Source organism: Anomaloglossus baeobatrachus, unplaced genomic scaffold, assembly GCF_048569485.1.
Source record: "Anomaloglossus baeobatrachus isolate aAnoBae1 unplaced genomic scaffold, aAnoBae1.hap1 Scaffold_276, whole genome shotgun sequence".
Classification (NCBI taxonomy): Eukaryota; Metazoa; Chordata; class Amphibia; order Anura; family Aromobatidae; genus Anomaloglossus; species Anomaloglossus baeobatrachus.
Window position 1 is genome coordinate 335,419 of NW_027442251.1, and position 21,251 is coordinate 356,669.

Genomic DNA, 21,251 nt, shown 5'->3' on the forward strand with positions numbered 1-21,251 from the left:
AGTACACGAGTATCTTGGGAGGCTCGGCCCGAGCTTCGAGCACCCGAGCTTTTTAGTACTCGCTCATCACTACTAATAAACCTAAAAAATAAAAATAAATTGAATAAAAATCATGAATGTTGTGTTATAACAGGAAATTCGGTGTAAGAATGAATATCCGGGATGAGAGTTCAGCGAATGAGTTATAGAAATTGTTACAAAAAGGAGTGTGTACGGTTTATGCGTAAATTTTCAGAATGCGTACATGAAAATTATATGTATGTGAGAATGTCCCCCATGCTTTGTAAAAAGTTATTTATGAAAATGTAAATAAAATATATAAAAATGCCTAATTATTTATAATTTATGAGAAAGATATATATGTATGGAAGAATGTTATAAGGTGTCCAAGAACCATAAAGAAAAAGGGTGCATATATAATGTTAGAGGTCTAGAGTTCCACCAGGCTATATCACCCCTAAAGAAATAGAAAGAAGACCTTACTACCTGTGTACCCCAAAAAAAGCTATATTTCTTAGCCAGGATTATGGTGGAGATATGCACAAGTGAAATAAGAATATAAAGTAATACAATAAGATTATAAAACCAATATGTGTGCATTCATGCACCACCCGGTACGCTACCCTTGCCAAATTGTTCACTCTAGATCCCCACACGATCCATGAAGCCGTTCCCCCGGTCACACCGCCTGCTGCCGGTTCCCACTCATCCCTGGGGGAGTTAGGCGAGTGGTATCGAGAGCTACATGTCGGCACTGATGATACCCCCATACACCACAAGGAAGGGGTATACCGGGTGGTACAGGAGTATGAGCGGGTTTTTAGCAAGCACCCTCTAGATTTTGGGCAGATTAAAGGGGTTCAACACCACATCCCTACCGGTACACACTCCCCTATTAAAGAGAGATACAGGCCTATTCCCCCTGCGCACTACCAATGCGCCAAAGACATGTTGAGGAACATGAAGGAGGCAGAGGTTATTAGGGACAGCTGTAGTCCCTGGGCCGCTCCGTTGGTGCTGGTTAAGAAGAAGGATGGCACCATGCGGATGTGTGTGGATTACCGGAAGATTAACCAGATAACGCATAAGGATGCTTACCCTCTGCCCCGCATCAAAGAGTCCCTGGCCTCGCTGAGAACCGCTAACTACTTCTCCACCCTTGACCTCACCAGCGGGTACTGGCAGGTGGCCGTGGCACCGGAAGACCGAGAGAAGACTGCCTATGGGACCGTTTTGCTGTACTTGGATGATGTGATTGTGTACTCACAGACGTATGAAGCCCACCTGGAGCACCTAGCCGAGGTGTTCGCGTCCCTTGCCAAGTATGGGATGAAGTTGAAGCCCTCAAAGTGTCATCTGCTGAAACCCAGAGTGCAGTACCTAGGACATGTGGTTGGTGCGGAAGGTGTCGCCCCCAACCCCGAGAAGATCACCGCCATCCAAGACTGGCCGAGACCGACCACAGTGAGGGAAGTGAGGCAGTTTCTGGGCCTGGTGGGATATTACCGTCGCTTCATTAAGGGGTACACAAAGATGGCTGCCCCCATGCAAGACCTCCTCGTAGGACAGACCAAGGGTGGTAGATCCCTAGTAGCCCCATTGGTGTGGGAAGAAAAGCATGAGGAATCCTTCCGCCAGCTGAGAACAGCCCTGACCGGAGAGGAAATCCTAGCGTACCCTGACTACAGCCGCCCATTCATCCTCTACACCGACGCCAGCAATGTGGGCTTGGGGGCTGTTCTATCCCAGGTCCAAGACAGAAGGGAAAAGGTAATAGCTTATGCTAGCCGAAAACTCCGACCGACTGAGAGGAACCCTGAGAACTACATCTCCTTCAAGCTTGAGCTCTTGGCACTGGTGTGGGCTATCACCGAGCGTTTCCGCCATTACCTGGCAGCAGCCAAGTTCACCGCGTACACAGACAATAACCTGCTGACCCATCTAGATACGGCCAAGCTGGGCGCGTTGGAGCAGCGGTGGGTGACCAGGTTAGCCAACTACGATTTCACCATCAAGTACCGGGCCGGCCGTACCAACGTCAATGCCAATGCACTCTCCCGGATGCCCCACCTGTCGGAAGAGGGGCCAGAGGATGATGACCTCGAAGAGATCGAGTTGCCTGCATTTCACCGGCCATTCACTGAGAAGGTGCACGTCTACCAACAACAGGTGAACCTGGATCCGCTGCCCCGACAGGACTGGCAGGAAGCTCAGGACCAGGCACCTGCTGTCCGCCTGGTCAAGACTCTAGTGGAACAGGGTTCTGCTGGGATAGACCCTGCTGCCCCTGCCGAAGCCCAACGTCTGTGGCAAGAACGGACCCGGCTATACCTACACCAGGGGAAGTTGTATCGCGAGCTGATTAATCCAAAGACTCACGAGAAGATCCGCCAGCTGGTGATTCCCCAGGCTAAAGTGCCCACCGTCCTGCAAGCATACCATGATGGTGCAGTGCACTTCGGGTGGAAGAAGCTAGAGATGTTGTTAAGAGAGCGGTTCTATTGGAGTGGAATGCGGGAATCTGTGGAGGCCTGGTGCCGAGAATGTGGCCCTTGCGCATTGAGAAGGAAGGACGAGGCCAGCCAGAAGGCACACCTACACCCGATCATTACACACCAACCGCTGGAGCTGGTTCCCCTTGACCATGTAAAGCTCACCCCCAGCCGAAGTGGGTACACCTACGCTCTGACCATCGTAGACCACTACTCGAGGTTCCTGGTGGTTGTCCCAGTTAAGGACTTAACCGGCCGCACCGCTGCTAAGGCTTTCCAGGCTTATTTCTGTTGACCGCATTGGTACCCGGAGAGGGTGCTTACCGACCAGGGTCCGGCCTTTGAAGCAGAGGTATTCCAGGAATTCTGCCAGTTGTACGGCTGCAAGAAAATCCGGACCACGCCTTACCACGCCCAAACCAATGGCATTTGTGAAAAGATGAACCACTTGGTCCTGGGCCTCCTCAAGACGTTACCACTGGAAGAGCGGAACCTGTGGCTGGAGAAGCTACCTGACCTGGTCGATATGTACAACAACATCCCTTCCAGCTCTACGAAATGCACTCCAGCATACCTGATGAGAGCTCGTCCCGGCCGGCTACCAGTGGATCTGGAAATGGGCTTGGAAGCTTCAGAAGCACTCCTGTCGACAGCTGAATGGGACACTCGGCGGAGGACACAGTACCGACAGGTCCAGGAGTATGTTGAAAAGAACTTGTGCCGGAGTCGGGGACAACAGGAGCAGTGCTTCAACAAGAAGGCGCCTGCCGGTTCCTTCCAACCTGGGGATGTAGTGCTGAAGCGGAAAAGAAGGGCCCACAAGCTGGATGATCAATGGGAAAAAACCCCGTATGTAGTCCAGCCCACAGGATGGGAGAATGGGAAGGCCTACCAGATCAGCCATGACCAGGGGGGGACTTTGGCCACGGTTTCCCGAGACCACCTGAAGAAGTGCCCACCAGCATTGAGAGTAGCGGATGAGGCTCCAGTTCCCAGTCCAGTGGAGAAGGAAAAAGAGGTAATCCACACCATGATGGGTGATTTTCCAGCAGACTGGCCTACACAGAACGGTGCGGTGATCCTTCCAGTGATACTGTTCCCACAACCCGTGGATGAAGAAATGATGGAAACGGTTAACCGCGAGCCAGTGCCCAGGGATGTACCTGTACCCAGCTCCCCTACGCCTCCGCCTGCCCCACATGATAGCAGGGAGGAGGAACTGACTGTTCCCTCTGCCCCACTGCCTGTCACCACTGACACCGGACCCCGAAGGTCCACTCGCTCCAACCTAGGTAGACCCCCACTTAGGTACAGGGAAACTACTCTTTAAAAGGGGGGGGCTTTATGTGTTGAGTGTACCAGTTTGAAAGTTTTAAATGATAAGTAAAGATGATCAACCTCTATAAATCACTTGTAAGGCTACATCTGGAATATGGGAACCAGTTTTGGGCTCCACATTTTAAAAAGGACATTCAGAAGTTAGAGTCAGTTCAAAGGTGGGCAACTAGACTACTACAAGGAATGGAAGGCCTCCCATATGATGACAAGTTGAAAAAGTTATTAAGTGATTATTGGCTGCAATGGGGCTTTCTGGCTGGTGCCAGCCTCTCTTCTTAGCACACAGGAACCACAATCCCTACACCATGCTTCAATGGATTCTCTCATCCCAGCCCAGTAAAACTACATATTTTACACAGTCATAAGCAGCCCATGGGCATTCACCTGCATTCAAACCAATAACAGCTCATAGACCAGACAATCCATCTACCACTGGACCAAAGACAGGAAGTTAAATCCACTGCCTGCGGTAACCAACTTAATCCTATAGGCTACTCACACAACAAACCCAACAGAAAGGAAAAAAACATGGCTTCGATTATCCATCCAATGAAAACGCATAACCATAACATGTTTGGTCCAGTGGTAGATTGATTGTTTGGTCTATGAGCTGTTATGGGTTTTAATCCAGGTGAATGCCCATGGGCTGCTTATAACTGTGTGAAATATGTAGTTTTACTGGGCTGGGATGAGAGAATCCATCGAAGCATGGTGTAGGGATTGTGGTTCCTGTGTGCTAAGAAGAAAGGCTGGCACCAGCCAGAAAGCCCCATTACAGCCAATAATCAACCGCTAGCCGCTGGAACTCGTTGCTCTAGATCATGTCAAACTCACACCAAGCAGGAATAGATACATTAGCCCACCATCCCACCCAAAGAGCAACTTCTGCTGCGCAGCTGGCTTTCTAGGCAGCAGCGCTATCGTGATGTCAGCGGGGGACATTGTGACAAGCCAGTGTTCCGTCACTTCATGTTGTGCACTGTTCAAACGGAAAATACATCAACAGGCAGACTACAGAAAAGCTTACTAACAAAGGTTAGAGAGGGGCTTTCTCAGAGGGCTTTTTACAGTTTGTCTATTCCCAATTAGCCGTTTAAGTATGCTTAATGAAAGTACTAATTCTTTCATAGGCCGCCCATTCTTAGTATTTGACGTTCCTTATATTGCGGTATCAGGCTTCGCAGCAGGTTGCAAAACATTCATCACCCATGACTGTCCCCAATTGGGCTCAGAAGCTAAATGTCTATCATGACCTCTCTTTTTGAAAGTCCAAGAGCAAGCAAACTCTTCCTCCAGGAGAGGGAGCCAACAGATCACTAAAGACATCATCATTGCTCAAAGAAAACACCGAAAAACAATGGAAGCTTTAATTGGAGTGGAATCTGATAGACAGCACCTGATGCCAAGTCTGCATCTTCTAACACCTGCAGTCACTGCAGCAGCTGAATCCAATGTGTCCAAAAGGGATCTATTCTATTCAATTGCAAATGATCTAGATAAGACTGAGAATAAGATACTGCACGGGACATAGCAGAGTTGGTCAAGTTGAGTGGAGATGAGTTTGCTATTTGGCACAGCTTTTGCATCAATAAAGCAAGTAAAAGGTGTGAAAGATAAAAAAAAGGGTGAAAGTGTGAAAAGTGAATTGGCCAAATTGAGGTGCATATAAAGTTTTTGCTTTCTTTCAATTCACTAATGGGGCTCATTTGAATCAGGTGAATTGAGTTCTGCTTTTGGAAACTGGGTTAAGAAGGGGTGCACCGGTCCTGGAGGTACTGCAATACCAGGTCAATGCGTGGAGTGGACAGAGCAAGATTTTTTCCATCTCCTTGTTCTAAAAATCCATTTAATATATGGTCCCCAGAGAGGGGACGTATCAGATATTAAACTGATAAGAACAGATTTATTTTTTTTTTTTTTCTGTTTATCAGTAGGACTTCAAAATAACAAAGGTGATCGCCTCCCGTTGCCTGGGAACCGTCCAGGCACAAGAGGGCTATGTGTCACCAGAAGGCGCACACACTTCCTCAAGGCCGGCAGACGTGCAATCCCAGGCACCTTCCAGTACCGACCAAGGTAGCGTCCTCCGAAACTACACTTGATCTTAGCCAAAAGGCCGAGAAGCTATAACCCGAATTGGTTACGGCCTTGAGTGGCACCCTGGCCTATACCGGACACATCTTAGGGAGAGGGAGACAAACCCACGCCTACAGAAGACATTTTGTCACCCAAGCCAACCCTTGAAAAGGCTGTTTTGCAGAGCAAAAACAAGAAGAATGATGCTTTTTGCAGCCGCCGCCCACTGCAATTAATCTGAATAACTCCTCCTCCTCCAAGCACCTCCCCTCCCCCTTGCAGTCTTTCCAATTCATGATACAAAAAGACGGACGGACAGGACAGGACAGGACAGGCTGCCTGACTTTCCGTCACTGCCACCCTTTGCCATCCTTGCCCGTAGAAAGCCCTTTCATCATCCCCAAACCCTAATCTTTTCCCTTCCCTTCCCAGCTGCGTCTCACTCCCTTTCATTAGGAAGTGAGCGCAGCCTTTTCTCCGTTCTGCACATGCGTGACGTTAAACACAAATGCGCAGGCGTGCGTTCCATTAGCCTCACTGCATTCCACTCCCATACAGGAAGTGGGCGCAGCTATTACTACGGTCGCACATAAAAGAACCCACGGCCACCACTGCACACAGCTGACTCCACCACAGGACACCCACTTCTACACCAACGCAGGTAAGACAGGATCGGCACCTCTATGCTCCCGTTACAATCAGGCTCAGTCACCATGTGATAACGCTCTCAACTCTTTAGTTGCAGGCTCCCCTTGCTTCACCTCCACTGGCTGTGCTGCCATTTCCTCTCCCACCTGGAAGGTATACTTTATTCCACTATTTTCCTGTTTCTCTCTTCCCCCTTTTCCCATAACCTACTTTTATCTGCATTTGTGGGGTATCTATATGCTATTTACATCATAGTTTTATTCATTAATATGGAAGGGAAGAGTGCCCATGAGAGTGTTGAACTGCGGAGAGCAAGAGATTAAGCTGCTCCGATTTGCCACCATTGATAAGCTGTTCTCAGTAGATACACATGCTATCCAAACAGCAGCATCCACCATTGCTTCAGCCCACCCATTCAGTGACAGCTCACCAAGTCAGCCAGAGGAGTGGTGTAAGGAATTACACGTAGGCACTGACTCCACACCTTCACATCACAAGAAGGGGGTCTACAGGCTAGTGCAAGAATACGAGCAAGTCTTCAGCAAACATCCGCTAGACTTTTGAAGAATAAAAGGGGTCAAACACTACATCCCCACAAGTGCACACCCACCCATCAAAGAGAGATATAAGCCAAAACTACCTGCACATTACCAGTGTACCAAGGACATGTTGAGCAACATGAAGGAGGCTGGGGTTATCCGTGACAGTTGTAGCCTCTGGGCAGCTCCGTTGGTCCTGTTAAAGAAGAAGGACAGCACCACTCCCCTGTATTGAGGAATAGCTAGCTGCATTGAGAACTGCAAATTATTTTTCTACCCTTGATCTCACTAGTCGCTATCGGCAAGTGTCCGTTGCTGAGGCAGACCGGGAGAAGACCGCCTTTGCCACCCCGATGGGTCTCTGCGAGTTCAAAAGCATGCCCTTCGAGCTGTGCAATTTGCCAGGAACCTTCCAGAGGCTGATGGAATGCTGCTTGGGACACCGAAACTTTGAAACGGTACTGCTATACCTTTATGATGTTATTGTTTATTCTAAAGCAAACAAGATTTTAGGGTGTATAAAAAGGGAGATTAGATCCGGTGATCCCAACGTATTGTTAACCCTCTATAAATCACTTGTAAGGCCACATCTGGAATATGGGGTAAAGTCCTGAGCAGGTTGATAACCATTGGTTTGAGCATGGTAGGGTGTAGTGCGCATCTTCCTGCATCGGTAAAAGCTGCAGAAGTCCTTGAAGATTTCCGCTTCAAAGGCAGTGCCTTGATCTGTGAGGACTCTCTCTGAGTAGCCATGAGGTCTGCATAAGTGTGCTTGGAAGACCTTCGCTGAAGTATGGGCCATTAGATCTTTGACTTGTACCACAACCATAAATCTCGAGTAGTTGTCTACCATCGTAAGTGCATACGTGAGCTCGCCTCGATATTCTGCAACAAAACTCCCTTTTTCGATTTCAGTTTCAGCAAACACTCCTCTTCCTGTAGAAAATATTTATCATTACCTAAGACAGTCATTCTAATGCATGACAATATTAAGGCAATTTAGTTAAAACTTGTTTTAACTCACCTTTAAGGGGATTGATGTATTTCATGGTCAATCCAGGTTTGTCAGTGATGGCACTGACATAATGTATGGCGTCTTTTTCGGGCGTTATCCTTTGCCTTTTCATTGTGAAAATCCAGTTGCCTATATCAAAGCAAATTCTACTACTTGTAAAGTATGCAGAAAATGAAATGTAGAACATATAACATCAACTGCTTAGGAACGCATCATAGGTTAGTACTTAAAAGGATATTGTCATGTTCTAGTCATAATGCAAGCTGGACATTTTTCATGTTACCCTGTAATCGCCGGCCTGTTCTAATGCTCACAAGCCAAGATATAGGCTCAGCTGCTAAGGCTTCCCTCTGCCTTCTGAATGAAACTTGAATATGTCTGGCTCACTGTGTATATAGCAGGTGCTCAGAAAAAATAAGAGTCAATTCAATAGAAATAGCTCTGGCACACTATAGTGATCAATAACGTAAGAAAAGAACTCTTGGAATGCTGAAAATTCTTTATTTGTGCAAAAGGATAATTCATCCAACGTTTCGACCTTGTTTTTAGGTCTTTATCAAGGATAAAGTTATCTAAGATCATAAAGGGTTACAAAACCATATAAACACGTAATTAGTACATAGTACAACATAACAGTACAATATATTGCTACTTGAGAGTACAATGGGTCAAATAACCATGATGCACATACAAAAAATTTTTCCAAAGCCATAGTGAAAACATTTGTACTGAGGAAAGAAAATTTCCACATGACCTATCTGGAGAAACATTCTGGATCAAACAACCAAAAATAGTCAAGCAGGTAAATACACACCTATATGGATAACAGGATGATATGTGTTCAATTGTATAGCGTCATTGCCATTAAGGTACAAATGGAAAACTTGCAATCCTATATAGTGAAGGAAATGAACACATATCATATCAAAGAACACAGGAACATGGGTGTGAGAAAAACCTCAATGTTTATACTTTGTTCTTTATAATGGTGTGAACATGTATATGTCTCAGTACCTTATGCACTTGAGAATTCTAGTGAGTAGATGATGAAAGCCTATTTCAGAACTGGAATCGGTAAATAATTGTAGGTGGAATCTAAATGAAAAGATGGTACAAGTGTTATCATGACACGTGGGCTATAACACAATGGACCGTGTGACAAAGAAGAAAGGAGAGAAAGAAGAGGAAGAAAATGCAACTACCTGTAACATTACGTGATAGTCACTGGTAAGTATCACTTGACAATTCAAGTGAAAAAGGATTCCTTTATTAAAGGGTTCTCAGTCGCCTCAGGATCATGAAATACTAGGGTAAATGATATGAGAATGGGTAAGAAGCACCACTAAAGGAAATATGAGATGCAGGACATATATCTATAAACCCCTGAACTACATGATAGAAATAAAAAGAAGAAAAAAGAAAAAAAAGAAGAAAGAAGAAGAACACATAGAATGCGGAAAGAGAATGGGTACAACTACCTGAGTTACTGCAGGGAGGCCCCTGGTTGGTATTGTGAGGGTTAGTGGAATTCCTTCACTGAAGGGTTCTCAGTTGCCTCAGGTTCGTGAAAAATGCTATAGACAAATAATGCCCGGAGAAAAGGGGTTCATATACAGTGAATAATGGTAATACAAGGTACATGTGTCACATGTAATAGTATATATATATATATTGTACTAAGCTCTACACCAGAAATAGAAAGTAGTCCCTCTGCCTTCTGTCTAGGTGCCCTGAGTTATGTCCTGTAAACTGTCACAGCGACCCAGACACACATGTGTAGTAGGGGAATATCCCTGCTGAGATGCCAGTGCTAGAGCACACGTTTGCTGTGGAGTTGAACGCTATGTGAGCAGTTCTTACCTTCAATGAGCAGAAGTCTCTTTTTTCAGATTTCAATATCTCTGTGGGTATCTGGCAGAAATATGGAATACTCTTTACTGCTAAGACCCTGTACACCACTCCCACTAAAGGGGGCTTTACACGCTGCGACATCGCTAATGCGGAGTCGTTGGGGTCACGGAATTTGTGACGCACATCCGGCCGCATTAGCGATGTTGCTGCGTGTGACACCGATGAGCGATTTTGCATCGTTGCAAAAACGTGCAAAATCGCTCATCGGTGACATGGGTCTCCATTCTCGATTATCGTTACTGCAGCAGTAACGATGTAGTTCGTCGCTCCTGCGGCAGCACACATTGCTCCGTGTGACACCGCAGAAACGAGGAACCTCTCCTTACCTGCCTCAAAGCCGCTATGAGGAAGGAAGGAGGTGGGCGGGATGTTCCGGCCACTCATCTCCGCCCCTCCACTGCTATTGGGCGGTCGCTCAGTGACGTTGCTGTGACGCCGCACGAACCGCCCCCTTAGAAAGGAGGCGGTTCGCCGGTCACAGCGACGTCGCCGGGCAGGTAAGTATGTGTGACTGGTTCTGTTCGGTGTTGTGCAGCATGGGCAGCAATTTGCCCGTGTCGCGCAACAGATGGGGGCGGGTACCCACACTAGCGATATCAGGACCGATATCGCAGTGTGTAAAGTAGCCTTTAGTCACATGACCAAGACTGTATCTGTGTCCCTACAACACACTTGAGACAAATGTGTGTGTGAGCCTGCATTGTGGGGTATATATAATATATTATAGAGCTGGGAAGGATCATTCTAAGCAGTGAGCTGTTCCAGTATTTGTAGGAAAATACCCAGTAGAAGCCTCAAACACAGCACCAATACCTCCCATCAGTATCCCACCACAGTGCCATGTAACCCATGCCCTACACTCCCATCTACACCAATACTATACAGGCACAAACTAGTATATCTGACTAAAAACCCCCAAAATATGAAGAACGGCCTATAGTTGAGTGTGGATATAAAATCTATGTGAGCAGAGCTAGAATAGAAATCACTGATCGCATTGAAGTCATTCTGACCATAAATCACCATGATATCAAGGTGAGGAGTTGTGTGTTACTGCTGGGAGGAAAGGGTTAACAGTGGAATATTAAGGTGCATTTCTGTGTGCAGTGTTACTAGTCAATGTACAAATTGTCTCTCCAGTAAAGGAGACAAACTCTAGCACAGCGCCACCTATTGGAAGTAGCGATCCTAAAAGTCACAAGTGGATTTTCAACAATCCATTGCAATATGACTCAGGATATATAAGCCAGATCAGAATCCCAATTTGCAGACACGGTGTTTCGGGGTGCTTGCCCCTCGTCAGTGCAAAGTATGGGGGTGTCAATGTAGTCATTGTAACAATTCAGTATGAGCTGCTCTTGGTGCCGGGGGAGGGAGATGCTCTCCTGAGCAAGATAGATGGGGAATGAACATGATATCTATATAGTGTAAGGCAGGGGGTCTCAAACTCGGCTGGGTGTATGGGCCGCACAGAGGAAAAAAATAATGTGGGGGGCTGCATTCTTTGCAGGACAAAGTGACATTTTTATTGGTACCATATATATATTTTTTTTTCACACACCTTTGGATGACTGATTTTCAACATTTTTCACTTGTTTATTATAACAAATGTGCACATTCTTTGGTTAAATCTAAAAAATAAAAATTGATGTTAAAAAAAAGTTATGCCTTATTTTGTTTTTTTTTACAGTTTATCCCTTTCTTTTAACTAATAGTGTTACAATTATGACGCTAGCGTTTTGTGAAGGGAATGCTTTGCCTACTTCCGTGACTATGGCCTTCCAGAACTGCTGCATTTTGGCTGACCTCTCCGCCTCGGGAATAAGAGACATAAAGTTCTCCTTGTAGCGTGGGTCTAACAGTGTTACCAACCAGTAATGATTGTCGGCCAAGATGTTCTTAACGCGAGGGTCACGAGACAGGCAGCTTACCATAAAGTCATCCATGTGCGCCAGACTCTTAACAGCCATCACTTCAATATCCAGACCAACACGATGACTGAACATGCTGTCCTCCTCCTTCTCCTCCTCCTCCTCCTCATCTACCCTGTCCTCTGGCCAGCCACGCTGAACTGAGCATATGACTGGTATGCATGTCATATCCTCAATTTGGTCGGAGAGTTGCTCCATGTCTTCATCTTCCTCCTCGTCATAGTCCTCCACTGCACGTTGTGATGAGACGAGGCTGGGCTGTGTGTTATCACCCACACCCACTACTGTTTCTTGCTCCAACTCATCGTGTTCCGCCTGCAATGCATCATGTTTGGTTTTGAGCAGAGACCGTTTTAGAAGGCAGAGAAGCGGTATGGTGACGCTAATAATGGCGTCATCGCCGCTCACCATCTTGGTGGAGTCCTCAAAGTTTTGGAGGATGGTACATAGGTCGGACATCCATCTCCACTCCTCAGGTGTTATGTGTGGAGTTTGACCCATTTCCCGATGGCTTAGGTGATGCAGGTACTCAACAACTGCCCTCTTCTGCTCACATATCCTGATCAACATGTGCAGAGTTGAATTCCAATGCGTGGGGACATCACACACCAGTCTGTGAGCCGGAAGATGCAAATGACGCTGAAAGCCGGCAAGGCCGGCTGAAGCAGTAGGTGACTTTCGAAAATGTGCAGACAGGCGGCGAACTTTTACCAGCAGATCAGACAGCTCTGGGTATGAGTTTAGAAACCGCTGAACCACGAGGTTGAGCACATGGGCCACGCATGGAACATGTGTCAGCTGGCCTCGCCTCAAAGCCGCCACCAGGTTCCGGCCATTGTCACACACAACCTTTCCTGGCTTTAGGTTCAGAGGTGTGAGCCAGTGATCTGCATGCTGTTTTAGAGCTGTCCACACCTCTTCTGCATTGTGGGGTTTGTCACCTATGCAGATTAGCTGCAGCACAGCCTGTTGCCGCTTCGCCGAGGCAGTGCTGCAGTGCTTCCAGCTTGGGACTGGTGTGGAGGGTAAAGTGGATGAGGATGCGCAGGAGGAGGAGGAGGCTGAAGAGCATGACATTCCGGAGCTGTAGAGTGTGGGTGAAACCCTGACTGAGGTAGGGCCTGCAAACCTTGGTGTGGGAAGGACTTGTTCCGTTCCTCGCTCAAACTGGGTCCCAGCTGGGCTGGGCTGGGTCCCTACCCGGCTGGGTAGGGCGTTGTGGGGGGTTTGTCTATCTCCGTTTGAGGTGAGTTTGTTTAAGTTAGCCTTTTCTTTGGCGTTTTTTGGAGCCCTGCGGGTTGGGGAGTTGGTATCGCCCAGTAAGGCGTTCCCCGGGGGCTTGGATTGGGGTGACATTATGTCAGTGGAAAACGGAGTTGAATTTTGGATTAGGAAATCGAAAACTGATCAGAGAGGTGTGGGTAGACTAGTCCGTTTGGGGATGGTTGTGGCATCTGATATGTGCCCGTTCAAGTGTCTCGGGAATTTTCAACAGATCCGTCCGAAGGTGGATGGCCCCTTATTACATATATCTTTTTATCGAGATACCAATTTGTGAGTGTTTTTAGGGCATGTTTGAAGTCGTTGGGGTTAGATCCGAAGTCTTTCGGATTGGGGCAGCGACGGAGGCCTCTATATGCGGCCTACCGGAGGAGACAGTTAAGCAGATTGGTAGGTGGAAGTCGCAGCGCTTTAAGTCGTATGTACGTCCCCAGGTGGTTGTTGGCAATTGAGGGGAAAAGGGGGGGGGTATTAGGGTATTAGGGTAGCAATGGGGGGGGTGAGAGTGTGTGTTTTTTGTCAATTTGGTTTGGTGAGGCAATAAAATGGTGTCGTCTGTACATTTTGTATTGCAGAAGCACCCCCCCTTCCTTCCCTGGTCTGGATCCTTGGCCACTCTTATGTGTATTGGGGAGCCCGACGAGCGGACGCGAGATGGAACTGGAGACAGCTAGGTTTTGAGAAGGACCTGGCTCTCGTGCGATGGCTCGGTGTTCGGGGGTTAGGGTGCAGGAGGTGCATAGATACGCCCGGTTGGACAGACCTCCTGACATCTTAGTGTTGCATGCCGGGGGGAATGATTTGGGTGGGCGTCCTTTTCGAATCTTGATAAAGGACATCAAACATGATTTGTTACGGTTATGGGCGTCGTTTCCAGGTCTAACGATAGTCTGGTCAGAGATAGTAGCGAGAAAGAGTTGGCAGAAAGCGCGGTCAGTTGACAGGTTGAACAAGGCGCGGGCGAAGGTTAATAGGGCGATCTCGAAGTTTGTTAGTCGGAACGGGGGTATAGCAATACGGCATGTTGAGTTGGAAAGGACGGAAGAGGAATTTTGGTTGGCTGACGGGGTACACCTTAATGCGGTGGGAACTGACTTATGGGCTCTTGGCTTGCAGGGAGGTATTGAGAGGGCCCTTTGCTTGCGGGGGGTCTCAGGCACTTGAAGGGTTTCAAGGTGCCTTCGTTGTGGTGTTGTTTATTGGTGGGTCCTTGAAGTTGGTTTAAAATTGGTTCGGGGATTCATCCGGGTATGGATCCCCTCATTGGCAGAATTGATGGTCCCCTGGTGATTTTGGGGGGGAACCCCGACGGGGTATGTCGGGGCCCCTGGGGGTGTGGTTGGGGTTGACGGAGGATTAACCCTTATAATTTGGTGCTCCTGAGCCAGTGTGGGTAACGGCTGGGAGCAAGTTGAGGTTTTTTATTGCTCGGTTATGGGAATCACCAGGGTTTTGGTAGCTTCAAGGACCTTACCACATTGCAAATTTAATTGGTTATGTATTCTTGTTAATAAAATGGCTGCTATGGCCAAAATTATCCAAAGATAAATTTGTGTCTGTGTAATTACTTTTAAATAAGAAATGGGAATGGAGGTGTGGGGTATGAAAGGAAGACCGGAGTCAACAATTCCAGGGTCAAGCATGTTTATTTGCGTAAGCTTCGTTCCAGGGTAGAAAGGGTAAGAGTGCCTTTCAGAATTCGAAGTGGTCAGACTGTACGGACCACCAAGAACTGCAGGAGAGCTTGAACATCTTCCCATGGATTTGCGACATCCTCCCTCATCAGTTACGTAGGTAAGCAGGTTCTCAGCATTGCAGCCCATTTGTTGTCTTAAGTTAGTTAAGCGGGGTTAACTAACCTGTCAGTTCAGCCTCAGGTCTAAAGCAGAGGCCTGGACTCCACTCCTTACTCCTCACTCCACAACTCTCCTTAAAAACAACTGACTCCTTTTTCCTGCCCCGGGGTCTCCAGACCCCTAGGTGGGCGTTTCCTTCCGTCTGGTCCTGCCCACTGGTGTGCCTGTCTTTCCCTAGGGGAGGTGACTAGGGTTTTCTGGTTGGCTTTGTGTGACTTAGGTGAGGGAAGTTGTTATGCGGGGGCCTATGTGTGACTATCTGCAGTGTCAGGGCGTCACATATGTATGTGTGTATGTCTGCTAAAGGAATCCGCACCGTCATATTTACAAACACAAAATTTTGCAGACACCTCATGTGACTCAGGGAACGTTGTAGACTATGTTTTAACAGGAATATTTAACCTTTACAGTTACTCTCCAAAAAACCTGCCTCCATTAAACTGAATGGAGGTGGGAGCTGCAAGTTATTAATAGCAGCTGTGATTGGTTGCTATAGGAACAAAGGACATTCATAGTATAAGAAGCTTATGTGTGAGATAATATGATGTCAGTGGGGAGACAGATAGAGAGAGACAGACACAGACTGAGAGACAAACAGACAGAGACAGATAGGCATAGACAGACAGGGAAAGAGACAGAGACAAACAGACAGAGGCAGACAGGGAAAGAGACAGACAGAGATAGACAGGGAAAAAAGGCAGACAGACAGAGACAGAGAAAGAGACAGAGGCAGATAGGGAAACAGACAAAGACAAACATACAGAGACAGGCAGGAGAAAAGGCAGACCGACAGGGAAACAGACAGACAGGGGAAGAGACAGACAGAGAGAGACAGACAGATAGAGACAGACAAAGAAATACAGAGATAGACAGGGAAAGAGACAAACGGGGAATGAGTCAGACAGAGAGAGACAAAGAGAGACAGGCAGAGAGAGACAGGGAAAGAGACAGACAGGGGAAGAGACAGACAGAGACAGACAAAGAAATACAGAGACAGACAGGGGAAGAGACAGACAGGGGAAGAGACAGACAGGGGAAGAGACAGACAGACAGGGAAAGAGACAGACCTGGAAAAGAGACAGACCTGGAAAAGAGACAGACAGACATAGAAACAGACAGCCACAAAGAGAGAAAGACAGACAGACACAGAGAGACAGACAGAGATAGAGAGACAGAGAGACATGGATAGAGATAGAGACACACAGAGACAGACAGATGACAGAGACTGGGAGAGAGACAGACAGAAGCATAAATCCCTAACTAAAACTTAACATTTAATGATAGTTTTAAAAGGTAAAAAAACACAAATCATGTAAATAGCATGACTCTCTTCTGTGCATAGAGTCAAAATTTTGTGTTTGTAAATATGACGGTGCGGATTCCTTTAGCAGACATACACACATACATATGTGACGCCCTGACACTGCAGGTAGTCACACATAGGCCCCCGTATAACAACTTCCCTCACCTAAGTCACACAAAGCCAACCAGAAAACCCTAGTCACCTCCCCCAGGGAAAGACAGGCACACCAGTGGGCAGGACCAGACGGAAGGAAACGCCCACCTAAGGGTCTGGAGACCCCGGGGCAGGAAAAAGGAGTCAGTTGTTTTTAAGGAGAGTTGTGGAGTGAGGAGTAAGGAGTGGAGTCCAGGCCTCTGCTTTAGACCTGAGGCTGAACTGACAGGTTAGTTAACCCCGCTTAACTAACTTAAGACAACAAATGGGCTGCAATGCTGAGAACCTGCTTACCTACGTAACTGATGAGGGAGGATGTCGCACATCCATGGGAAGATGTTCAAGCTCTCCTGCAGTTCTTGGTGGTCCGTACAGTCCGACCACTTCGAATTCTGAAAGGCACTCTTACCCTTTCTACCCTGGAACGAAGCTTACGCAAATAAACATGCTTGACCCTGGAATTGTTGACTCCGGTCTTCCTTTCATACCCCACACCTCCATTCCCATTTCTTATTTAAAAGTAATTACACAGACACAAATTTATCTTTGGATAATTTTGGCCATAGCAGCCATTTTATTAACAAGAATACATAACCAATAAAATTTGCAATGTGGTAAGGTCCTTGAAGCTACCAAAACCCTGGTGATTCCCATAACCGAGCAATAAAAAACCTCAACTTGCTCCCAGCCGTTACCCACACTGACTCAGTAGCACCAAATGGTTAGGGTTAATCCTCCGTCAACCCCAACCACACCCCCAGGGGCCCCGACATACCCCGTCGGGGTTCCCCCCCAAAATCACTAGGGGACCATCAATTCTGCCAATGAGGGGATCCATACCCGGATGAATCCCCGAACCAATTTTAAACCAACTTCAAGGACCCACCAATAAACAACACCACAACGAAGGCACCTTGAAACCCTTCAAGTGCCTGAGACCCCCCGCAAGCAAAGGGCCCTCTCAATACCTCCCTGCAAGCCAAGAGCCCATAAGTCAGTTCCCACCGCATTAAGGTGTACCCCGTCAGCCAACCAAAATTCCTCTTCCGTCCTTTCCAACTCAACATGCCGTATTGCTATACCCCCGTTCCGACTAACAAACTTCGAGATCGCCCTATTAACCTTCGCCCGCGCCTTGTTCAACCTGTCAACTGACCGCGCTTTCTGCCAACTCTTTCTCGCTACTATCTCCGACCAGACTATCGTTAGACCTGGAAACGACACCCATAACCGTAACAAATCATGTTTGATGTCCGTTATCAAGATTCGAAAAGGACGCCCACCCAAATCATTCCCCCCGGCATGCAACACTAAGATGTCAGGAGGTCTGTCCAACCGGGCGTATCTATGCACCTCCTGCAACACCCTGTTCCACCCTAACCCCCGAACACCGAGCCATCGCACGAGAGCCAGGTCCTTCTCAAAACCTAGCTGTCTCCCGTTCCATCTCGCGTCCGCTCGTCGGGCTCCCCAATACACATAAGAGTGGCCAAGGATCCAGACCAGGGAAGGAAGGGGGGGTGCTTCTGCAATACAAAATGTACAGACGACACCATTTTATTGCCTCACCAAACCAAATTGACAAAAAACACACACTCTCACCCCCCCATTGCTACCCTAATACCCCCCCCTTTTCCCCTCAATTGCCAACAACCACCTGGGGACGTACATACGACTTAAAGCGCTGCGACTTCCACCTACCAATCTGCTTAACTGTCTCCTCCGGTAGGCCGCATATAGAGGCCTCCTTCGCTGCCCCAATCCGAAAGACTTCGGATCTAACCCCAACGACTTCAAACATGCCCTAAAAACACTCACAAATTGGTATCTCGATAAAAAGGACCCATCCTCGTGACATAATAAGGGGCCATCCACCTTCGGACGGATCTGTTGAAAATTCCCGAGACACTTGAACGGGCACATATCAGCAATGCGTGGGGACATCACACACCAGTCTGTGAGCCGGAAGATGCAAATGACGCTGAAAGCCGGCAAGGCCGGCTGAAGCAGTAGGTGACTTTCGAAAATGTGCAGACAGGCGGCGAACTTTTACCAGCAGATCAGACAGCTCTGGGTATGAGTTTAGAAACCGCTGAACCACGAGGTTGAGCACATGGGCCACGCATGGAACATGTGTCAGCTGGCCTCGCCTCAAAGCCGCCACCAGGTTCCGGCCATTGTCACACACAACCTTTCCTGGCTTTAGGTTCAGAGGTGTGAGCCAGTGATCTGCATGCTGTTTTAGAGCTGTCCACACCTCTTCTGCATTGTGGGGTTTGTCACCTATGCAGATTAGCTGCAGCACAGCCTGTTGCCGCTTCGCCGAGGCAGTGCTGCAGTGCTTCCAGCTTGGGACTGGTGTGGAGGGTAAAGTACTGATGGGGTGGGTGTCTGTGTGGCCCAATTTTTGGAAAAAAGGGAGACTCCGCTTGGAGTAACCCTTGCTTGCTGTGTTTTTAAAAGAAGCCAAGATGAACAGAGCTGGGATCAGGAAAGACTTTGCTACCTACCCCGGTGTCATCCTGGGGACGGTTAATTATGGCGTATTTTTGATTTTGCTTGATGCAAATCAAAACATCCTGTTTGCAACTAGGGCCCAAGTGCTGCCACTGATGGGGTGGGTGTCTGTGTGGCCCAATTTTTGGAAAAAAGGGAGACTCCGCTTGGAGTAACCCTTGCTTGCTGTGTTTTTAAAATAAGCCAAGATGAACAGAGCTGGGATCAGGAAAGACTTTGCTACCTACCCCGGTGTCATCCTGGGGACGGTTAAGAATAGCGTATTTTTGAATGTGCTTGATGCAAATGTAGCTGTGAAGTGTACAACTGGGGCACAACTGCTGCCACTGAAGGGGTGGGTGTGTGTGGGGCCCAATTTTTGGAAAAAAGGGAGACTCCTCTTGGAGTCACCTTGCGGTGTTTTACATGATTTTAGAATGGCGTGCCATGCCTATATCTGTGTGTCCTCCTCTTTTTCCTTGTCCAGCTGTTTTGTTTTCGCATGAGTATATGTCCTTGTCACTTTCCCATGTGTTTGTGTTGTGTTGTGAGTTGTTTGTCACCTTTTGGACACCTTTGAGGGTGTTTTCTAGGTGTTTTACTGTGTTTGTGATTGCCTGCCATTGTTTCCTATTGGCTCGAGTTCGGTTCGTCGAACGTTCGACGAGCCGAACTCGAACGGGAGCTCCGTTCGGCGAACCGACCTCGAGCCGAACCGGGACCGGTTCGCTCATCTCTACTCCTGGACATACCTACCCCGGTGTCATCCTGGGGACGGTTAAGAATAGCGTATTTTTGAATGTGCTTGATGCAAATGTAGCTGTGAAGTGTACAACTGGGGCACAACTGCTGCCACTGAAGGGGTGGGTGTGTGTGGGGCCCAATTTTTGGAAAAAAGGGAGACTCCGCTTGGAGTAACCCTTGCTTGCTGTGTTTTTAAAAGAAGCCAAGATGAACAGAGCTGGGATCAGGAAAGACTTTGCTACCTACCCCGGTGTCATCCTGGGGACGGTTAATTATGGCGTATTTTTGAATGTGCTTGATGCAAATCAAAACATCCTGTTTGCAACTAGGGCCCAAGTGCTGCCACTGATGGGGTGGGTGTCTGTGTGGCCCAATTTTTGGAAAAAAGGGAGACTCCGCTTGGAGTAACCCTTGCTTGCTGTGTTTTTAAAAGAAGCCAAGATGAACAGAGCTGGGATCAGGAAAGACTTTGCTACCTACCCCGGTGTCATCCTGGGGACGGTTAAGAATAGCGTATTTTTGAATGTGCTTGATGCAAATGTAGCTGTGAAGTGTACAACTGGGGCACAACTGCTGCCACTGAAGGGGTGGGTGTGTGTGGGGCCCAATTTTTGGAAAAAAGGGAGACTCCGCTTGGAGTAACCCTTGCTTGCTGTGTTTTTAAAAGAAGCCAAGATGAACAGAGCTGGGATCAGGAAAGACTTTGCTACCTACCCCGGTGTCATCCTGGGGACGGTTAATTATGGCGTATTTTTTAATGTGCTTGATGCAAATCAAAACATCCTGTTTGCAACTAGGGCCCAAGTGCTGCCACTGATGGGGTGGGTGTCTGTGTGGCCCAATTTTTGGAAAAAAGGGAGACTCCGCTTGGAGTAACCCTTGCTTGCTGTGTTTTTAAAAGAAGCCAAGATGAACAGAGCTGGGATCAGGAAAGACTTTGCTACCTACCCCGGTGTCATCCTGGGGACGGTTAATTATGGCGTATTTTTGAATGTGCTTGATGCAAATCAAAACATCCTGTTTGCAACTAGGGCCCAAGTGCTGCCACTGATGGGGTGGGTGTCTGTGTGGCCCAATTTTTGGAAAAAAGGGAGACTCCGCTTGGAGTAACCCTTGCTTGCTGTGTTTTTAAAAGAAGCCAAGATGAACAGAGCTGGGATCAGGAAAGACTTTGCTACCTACCCCGGTGTCATCCTGGGGACGGTTAAGAATAGCGTATTTTTGAATGTGCTTGATGCAAATGTAGCTGTGAAGTGTACAACTGGGGCACAACTGCTGCCACTGAAGGGGTGGGTGTGTGTGGGGCCCAATTTTTGGAAAAAAGGGAGACTCCGCTTGGAGTAACCCTTGCTTGCTGTGTTTTTAAAAGAAGCCAAGATGAACAGAGCTGGGATCAGGAAAGACTTTGCTACCTACCCCGGTGTCATCCTGGGGACGGTTAATTATGGCGTATTTTTGAATGTGCTTG

At 47.7% G+C, this 21,251-nt stretch overlaps 1 pseudogene; it reads right to left on the reverse strand.

Moving 5' to 3' along the window:
* Positions 1-5,580: 5,580 nt before the first annotated feature.
* On the reverse strand, positions 5,581-5,787 carry LOC142265724 (U2 spliceosomal RNA; annotated as a pseudogene).
* Positions 5,788-21,251: the final 15,464 nt, after the last annotated feature.